Here is an 8,367-nt window from a genome sequence, read left to right as displayed (position 1 = left end):
CACACACACACACACACACACACACACACACAGAGAGAGAGAGAGAGGGGGGGGAAGAGAGAGGGAGAGGGAGAGAGAGAGAGAGGGAGAGAGAATTCTAGTCTATGTGCATTCTTTCTAAATGGCAGCTTTGCACAAAATCATCTATAAGACATTCATTTATATTGGACAAAATACAGCTCCTTGAGACTTTTACAGGATATGACATTAAAAATATTAATCTTCTAGTGACTTAACTTTTATGTTGTTTTCGATTTTTTTTTGTATGAAATAAACACTGTTGCACATAAAGAAGCTACAGTTAGCCCTGAACCATCCTTGAAAGGCCCAAGTGTTAGAAATGTGGTCTCTAGCTGTCTGAGAGATAAGGCAGCTTAATAAGAGGTTTCAGGGTCTTAGGATTGTGTCCTGGAAGGGAATTTTGAGACATCAGTTTCTGTCTTTCTCTCTCTTCTAGTTTCTGATCACAAAAGGCTTTGTTCTATCACGCTGCCACCAAAATGTCTTCACTCACCTCAGGCCCCCAAACAATGTACCAAGTGATCATGGACTAAAACCATGCAGTGAAACCCCTTTTCCTTATAAATTGACTTCTCTCAGATATTTATAACAATAGCAAGGAGTTGGCTAAGTAAATAACTTGACATATAAAGACTGTTATTAGAAATATGTACATTTAAATGGAATTTATGAGTTTCAGGGTACACATGTGTTCAACTTCTTCATGAAATCTCTACCCCAATTGTTCTCCAAAGTGTTTATGTCCATTTACATTTCTACCACAAAGGTATGCCATATGTGAAAAGCAGAGGCCTTGCTAAGGCTTTTTCTGAGTATGGCCATGTTGTAGGAGTAGGCTTGTCTATAGGGTAACCTTGATAGGAAATGAGAAACGATTAATTTGATTAGTTTATTCCACAAATACATTTGGGCTCACACTATATAGCAGCACTATGGAAAGCACCAGGGATCAAAAAGCATGCCACTCTCACTCAATAAGGAAAGTATCTGAGCCTCCACGAACATGTCCTTTGTGCCCACCAAATTTTTACAATAATTTGAACTAGATACTACAATCTCATTTTACAGATGAGGAAATGAAGGTTCAGAAAGAACACAACGATGAGGGTCAGATGGAACCATGTCCTGCCCTTTTTTTCCCTATTTAGATCATCTCCTGACTCAGATCACCTCTGCACAGACAGGGGCTGCTCTGTGTTGGAAGCACATTGGGATCTAGGGAGACTGAAAAAATGTGCAGCCATTCGGCTGACTTTCAGATGACAGACTGAGATTCCCCAAAGAGGAAATTGTTCTTCATTGCTTTACTATCTGGAAATATTTGGAAACCCTAGGAAGGGAGTTCTTATGACTTTTCCCTACTTTATCTTTGGATTGTTCAGGTGAATTGTGTTTGATTATGGATTGCAAGAGAATGCTTGGTTCACAGTCTCTGAGAGATAATACATATTTCTACCCCAGACATAAGTAACCTGCCATTAGGTGCTGCCTAATACTGGGTTCTGAATCTTGAGGGGTTTCCCCATTACAACATCTTGAAAGTATTTTCTCCCTGTCAGCTCCATATTCTAATCCCAAAAGGAAGATTTTGGTACTTGGAATATGCAGTATGCTTTTCCTCCCTCGGTGAGGTGTACAATTAATTCCTTATGCTCTTAAATAGAATGGCTGAGCAGAAAATATCTCTGGGCTTCCCCAGAACATCCAGGAACCCAATGAGGCTGGTCATATTTTCATTTGTAAAAACAATCATTGCACACCCCTGCTTGTAAGAGAATGAGTAACTGGAATGTCTTTCTATTGTTTGTCCCAAATGAATGTGAGGGAAGTCAGCAAGCCATCTGGTCGACCTTCTGTAGTTATTTACTATACCTATGAGTAAACTATAATAAAGAGAAAGCCACAGAAATAAGGATCCTGGGACAAGTTTAAGTATTAAAAGTTGTGATTTATTTTTAAAAATTAAAAAAAAAAACTAGGTAGAGAAAGGAAATCCAGCCTCCCCATTCTCACCCACTTCATGATCCACCTGTGCTTCTGCCCTCTGCAATGCTGCAAGCGTTTGTATGGTGACAGGTTCTTCTCAGACCTGCACATGCCAGGAAGAAGATGAAGAAACATTCTTGAGATTTGCCTTCATCAGAAACCAGGCCTCTACCTCTCAGAGGCCAAGTATTTTCCTCAGAGCTTAATGTTGGACAAGTAGCTGGAACTCAAGATACAGGGCTGCATGGTGCTGAGTCTGCCTACTACCTCCTTTTTACAGAAACCTAAGCTGATCCTTGAGCTTAACCCTGATTTCTGCACTTTTATTTATTCTTTTTTTTTTAAATAGTCAATTTCCCCAGATGCCCAGATATTTCCAATGCCAAATAGGAACTGAACATCTTTCTTAGACCTTACTTTGTTTAATGAAAGAAGATGGAAGTTAATTAATGACTATAATGGACAGAGTTATATGTTGCTCAAGGGTACTTTTCTAAAAGGATCCCCTCTGCCTTCAGAGAATGTGGTGGAAAAAGCTCAGCAGCATGTTTGAGTGGTTTTTCTGTGATTCACTCAGACAATCCACTTTTTTGGCTGACACACTTGGATGATCATATGTGGATATATCATATTGATGGTGACATATAAAAGTAGTGGCCACGTAGGAGCTTGACTATGTCAAAGCCTCTGCGGGATATCATGAACATATTGGGCTACTGTGCTCTCCCTTTTGTCTGTATCACTTTCTCTTTTGTCTGTATTACTTTCCCTTTTGTCTGTATCACTTTCTCTTTTGTCTGTATCACTTTCTCTTTTGTCTGTATCACTTTCCCTTTTGTCTGTATCACTTTCTCTTTTGTCTGTATCACTTTCTCTTTTGTCTGTATCACTTTCTCTTTTGTCTGTATCACTTTCTCTTTTGTCTGTATCACTTTCCCTTTTGTCTGTATCACTTTCTCTTTTGTCTGTATCACTTTCTCTTTTGTCTGTATCACTTTCTCTTTTGTCTGTATCACTTTCTCTTTTGTCTGTATCACCTTCCCTTTTGTCTGTATCACTTTCCCTTTTGTCTGTATCACTTTCTCTTTTGTCTGTATCACCTTCCCTTTTGTCTGTATCACTTTCCCTTTTGTCTGTATTACTTTCCCTTTTGTCTGTATCACTTTCCCTTTTGTCTGTATCACTTTCTCTTTTGTCTGTATCACTTTCCCTTTTGTCTGTATCACTTTCTCTTTTGTCTGTATCACTTTCTCTTTTGTCTGTATTACTTTCTCTTTTGTCTGTATTACTTTCTCTTTTTTCTGCATTACTTTCTCCTTTGTCTGTATTACTTTCTCTTTTTCTGTATTACTTCTTTACTTTCTCTTTCCCAGATGCTTACCTAAGACTTGCCTCCAAAAGTGTCCTTCATGCTCATATCTATCACAGCTGCTACCAAGAATGACCTGGAAAAGAAAGTGTTATCCCAAAGAGCCTCACTATCAACTTGGGATAGCTTGGATCCCCTGAGAAGAGAGTTGGCCTGTGGTCTGTCTGTGGGACAATGTCTTTATTGTTAATTGATGTAAGAGGGCTTAGCCCACTTTGGGCAGCACCATTCCCTGGGCAGGTAGTCTTTGAGTAGATAAGAAAACTAGCTAAGCATAACCCTGTGAGCAACACACAAGCAGCTTTCTTTCATTGTTTATGCTTTGAGTTCTTGTACTGACTTCCTTCAATGATTGACTGTGACCTGGAAGTGTAAGCCAAATACATCTTTTCCTCCCTTATGTTGCTTTTGAATGAGATGAAATTAGAAGACGCTCTGAGAGGAAGCCTGATCTGGGTCTCCCTTCCTTTCTCCCTCCCCTTCTCCTCCCCCTGCCTCTGATAATAAAGGCCATAGCTAGGGATAGCAGGTGTTTAAAATGTCACACGTGGTGAATTGGAGCAGTATTATCTGGTAATGCTTATGAGGATTCTTACAAACTTGATAAAAGCATCGACTATAAGATAATGTATCTTGTTGGCTATTGCTAAGCTAAGGCTCTGGGAAAAGATAAGAAGAAGCCAAGAAGGATCACCAACTTCTAACTGAATGCTTAGCAGTTTCTTAATGCTTTACAAAGAGATCCTGTATCCTGGTGGAGGTGAGGTGGCAGGAAGATGAGAAGCACACTCAGATCTTATTCTGCAGCATAGCCCAGTTCCAAACTCCTATAGTGGGGGTCGGTGGAATTAGTGGTACGTTTCCTCTCAAAGCTGATAGCAGAAAAGATGCTAAGAGAATGAGGCAAGGTGGACACCAAGGGAACAGGTCCTTACCTGAAGCAAGTTAAAGACACAAGTAGCAGCACAAGGCATGCTCACGGGACAAGACAAATGGGCAAGCCACAGACTGTTATTCAAATGACATGATTAAAGTAGCAAAGATGAACACCAAGGAGTGATACCCCACCACAGTTCATGATCTACTGGTTTTTGAAGCAAATCACCATAGATCAAGCCTACACTCCGAGGAAGACATTACACAGAATGGGAATATGAGTCCCCCTGGGATCCACAAAGCTTTTGAAGGGCATTTTATATCAAACTAAATCCAGAGGACTTAATCCCATGCACCTACTTCTCAATATTATCAGAAGACAGGAATTGCAGTGGTATGAATGGGTCAACATCAATATAAAGGATGTGGAAATAACTTCAAGGAAGATAAACACCAACTAATGCAAGGACCAAAGAGGGAGGGGACAGTTGGCACCTCTGAGGGCTGAAGCAAGATATCCACAGAAGAAACAAATGTGGAAGAGAACTGCTCTTAAGACCAAGAGGATAGTGGAGATGAACTTTGCAGGTAGACTGCAAAGTGGACTGAAGCTGGAAGCCAAGGGTGGAGTGTTGGAGACCCTGCTGAGCTAAAGATGAAATACCACCAAGCCACTCTGCAGCAGGGTGGACACTCCAAGATGTTGCAGGATATTTGATCACACTGTGAACCCCAAGATTGTGTTATTTACTGAAAATCCTTGTGTCTAGCTTGTTCTCTCTCTGCAACTTGTCTATCTCTGTCCTGGTAAAATGGCCTCCTCCTCCTCTTCCCCTCCTCTCTGCACTGCTCCCTTAAGTAGCTTCACTTTCCTCTTTCTTCTCGTGAGAGTTGGCCATATCCTATTCCGTCAAATCTTTCTCTGGTTCATCACTTGGTCTGGTACTCAAATTAGACATCACTTTCAAACGTGGGTGTTTCCTTCTACAATCTAAGTTTATCTTCGTTGTTTAAGATTAAAGATGTATACTAAGTGCTTACCTTTACAAGGAGACCCTTGAGTGGTGGGGCCAAATGCAAAGCAAAAAGACTTGTTTAAGAGATAGGAGAAAAAAAGTATGAAACAGGATGCTAGAATGGAAGTATCATATGGTATTCATTAATATAAGAAGTGTCATGACAAGACATGGATGAGAACAATGTCACAACTTACAAAACTGATGTTCTTTGATTTTGAAGCTAGAAATTGAGCCCAGGGCCTTATACAATCCAGGCAAGTGCTAAAACCTGTTACTTAGTATGCTAATTAACAAGTAATAAATTATATCAATGAAATAATATAGTTGGTGTCATTTTATATAGTATTATAAATGATACTCAGTTGCTATGCCACCTTGATTGACCATGAGATATTTATAACTCTCTTGTCTACAAGCCATAAAAGTCAGTAGCTTTATTCTCCGTGTTATAATGGAATGAGTTACCAACTACTCTTAGCAATGTAAAAATCATAAATAATTTCAATTTGAAGCATATTTCTGCTGATGCAACTGTTAATGGAACTCTTAAGAGTACACTGTAGGCTGTGACAACATCAAGATCAATTTCTGACAAATTATTTTGAAATACAAATTTCTGTACATCTAGAGTAAGTTTTTAAATGGTGTTCTGAAAAGGATTTAACTCTTTACATAAAGCATTTTTGTTTGTCTTCATTTAGTTTTAAGTATAAATTTACAAATGGCACTTTAATGCCTCCTCTGACACTTGCTGCAATTTGAGGAGTTTATACAAGAAACTAAAATGACTTTCTAGCTTGTGTCTAATTCAAAATGACTGCCATGTATTTTATTGCCTCATTTTCAATGACAAGAAGATATTCATTTAAAAACTTCTTTTCTTGTTAATAATTGGTTTATTGGAAGGTTCATATAAAATACTATTTTTTCTTCTGAATGCAATGATATTATTTGAGATATATATTCACCCAATCTTTTAGAATACTAGAATTAGAGTTTATAAATTCTTTAAAACTTCTAATAACTGCCTAATATGTTTTGCAATGCCAACGTGTAAGCTTTTATTTAGTGTACTATCTATCAGGCATAGGACATTCCTGACCTGACTCTTGGGCCATAGTTAACATTTGTGCTGAAGATAAAAAGATAGATTCTAGTGACAGTTGCTAAGTTTGCCTCTTGCCCAACATGGCTTCCATGGGGACTCCCATGATGCTTCTGTTCTGACTCAGTCCATCCTGTCAGGGTCAGTAGGAGTCAGGCTCCCTCCCTGCATCACCTCTGCTTGTGTATCCCTGACATCCAGCTGAATTGCTTGGCACTCATGCTACCCACTGCCTGCTGTGTCTGAAGACTGAGACCCATCTTGTCATCCCCCCTGTTCTCAGACATCTTCCCTAAACTCACTGGACATAAATACACAAAGACAGAGATACAGAATTATAAAACTTTTAAGAATTTCACAACCGGGCTGGAGAGATGGTTCAGCGGTTAAGAGAACTGATTGCTCTTCTAGAAGTCCTGAGTTCAATTCCCAGCAACCACATAGTGGCTCATAACCATCTGCAATGGGGTCTGATGCTCTCTTCTGGTGTGTTTGAAGAGAGCAATGGTGTACTCACATACATAAAATAAATAAAATAAATCTTAAGAAATAATTAAACAAATCTTTAAAAAAGAAAAAGAATTTCACAACCATATCAACAAAGTCTTAAGTCCTGCATTGACCCTTCTGCACTGGAGTGTCACGGGGCCTGTGGGAAAGAGAGCTTTGTCAGATACAGGCATGGCAGAAACACCAGGAGCACAAACAGGAACACCAGGGGCATTTCTTCTTCAGCATTTCTCCGCTGACAAAGCTGAACAGAATGCTATCTGACCCGGGGGAATGTGTTAATACGGTTCAGCATTCACACCATGCATAGGATAAAAAGTTGATTTAGAAGAATTAACTCTTCTAAACCTAACTCACTTTGGATGATAGTGGAGTTTGTAAGAGTGAAGACCCAGAGAACTGTTCACAAGAATTGCAGCTTGCTTCTTGCAATTGCTCCCTATGAAGAAGTAACTACGTACATGCACTAGATCTGAACAGTCAGGTAAATGGAGGAGGGCCACATCTCTTCCTGGCTTAGTGAGAAGTTTCAGGAAAGTAAGAGAGCGAAGAAGAAGAGTAGGAGATGTTCCAAGTGGAACAGATTGGAGCTGGAGACATCAGCCTTAACTCATGCTTGGCTTAATATAGAAACAGATGGATATATACAAGGATATTTATAAGTGTGTGTGTGTGTGTGTGTGTGTGTGTGTGTGTGTCCTTAATCTGTCAAGTAAGTGAACACAAACCATCAATGTATGCATGCTTAACCTTGGAGTTGTTTCTCATGCTCTTCTCCAATAAATGGAATTAGGGTTTCCTAGAGTAATGGGTAGTCTTAGAACTAAGGCAGGAAGTGGAAAACATATCCTAGGACATCTGTGAAGAGTAGAATACGGAATGCTCTCAAACAAATGAACGAAGCATCACACCCTGGAGAGAGCTACGATATCAGGTGTAAACCAGGATAGGTGTGACAGACAGAGAGAGAGGATGCTCCACCCCCTACTGGGAAAATGTCACCACCTGTCCTTTAGATGTTGTCTTCCCTTTGCTCAGACATAGCTAGAACCTCAAATCAAACCCCACCATAGGGTAGGTGTGAGAAAGAACACTTTGGAGTCATCCTCTGGAGATCTGTAGCTTCACCACATTAACTTTCTCTAGCAAATCCATCCATGATCTTGGCCTCTTAATCACACAGCAGCTCAAGTTCCACTCTGATGTAAACACTTCATTCTGGGTTGTTGAATTGTTTTCCTTTAATTAAATGAAGGGGGGAGGTGTCGTTATTTTCAACTCTGCACAAATTACTGCTCAGTAGAAACTGAATAATGTATTGTAAGTAGTACTTATTCTATTTATTAGGCAGTCTATTGATGCGTGTTGGTCTTGTTCTATTTTAGAGGCACTGCCATGGTAACTGGTCTCCCGACAAAGGCCTGTGTCAGAGCAGAACTTGAACATACAGAACTTCAGATAACTGACAAATTAAAGAGCTA

The sequence above is a fragment of the Mastomys coucha genome, unplaced genomic scaffold (genome assembly GCF_008632895.1).
Source record: "Mastomys coucha isolate ucsf_1 unplaced genomic scaffold, UCSF_Mcou_1 pScaffold7, whole genome shotgun sequence".
Taxonomy (NCBI): Eukaryota; Metazoa; Chordata; class Mammalia; order Rodentia; family Muridae; genus Mastomys; species Mastomys coucha.
Note: the sequence above shows the minus strand (reverse complement) of the source record.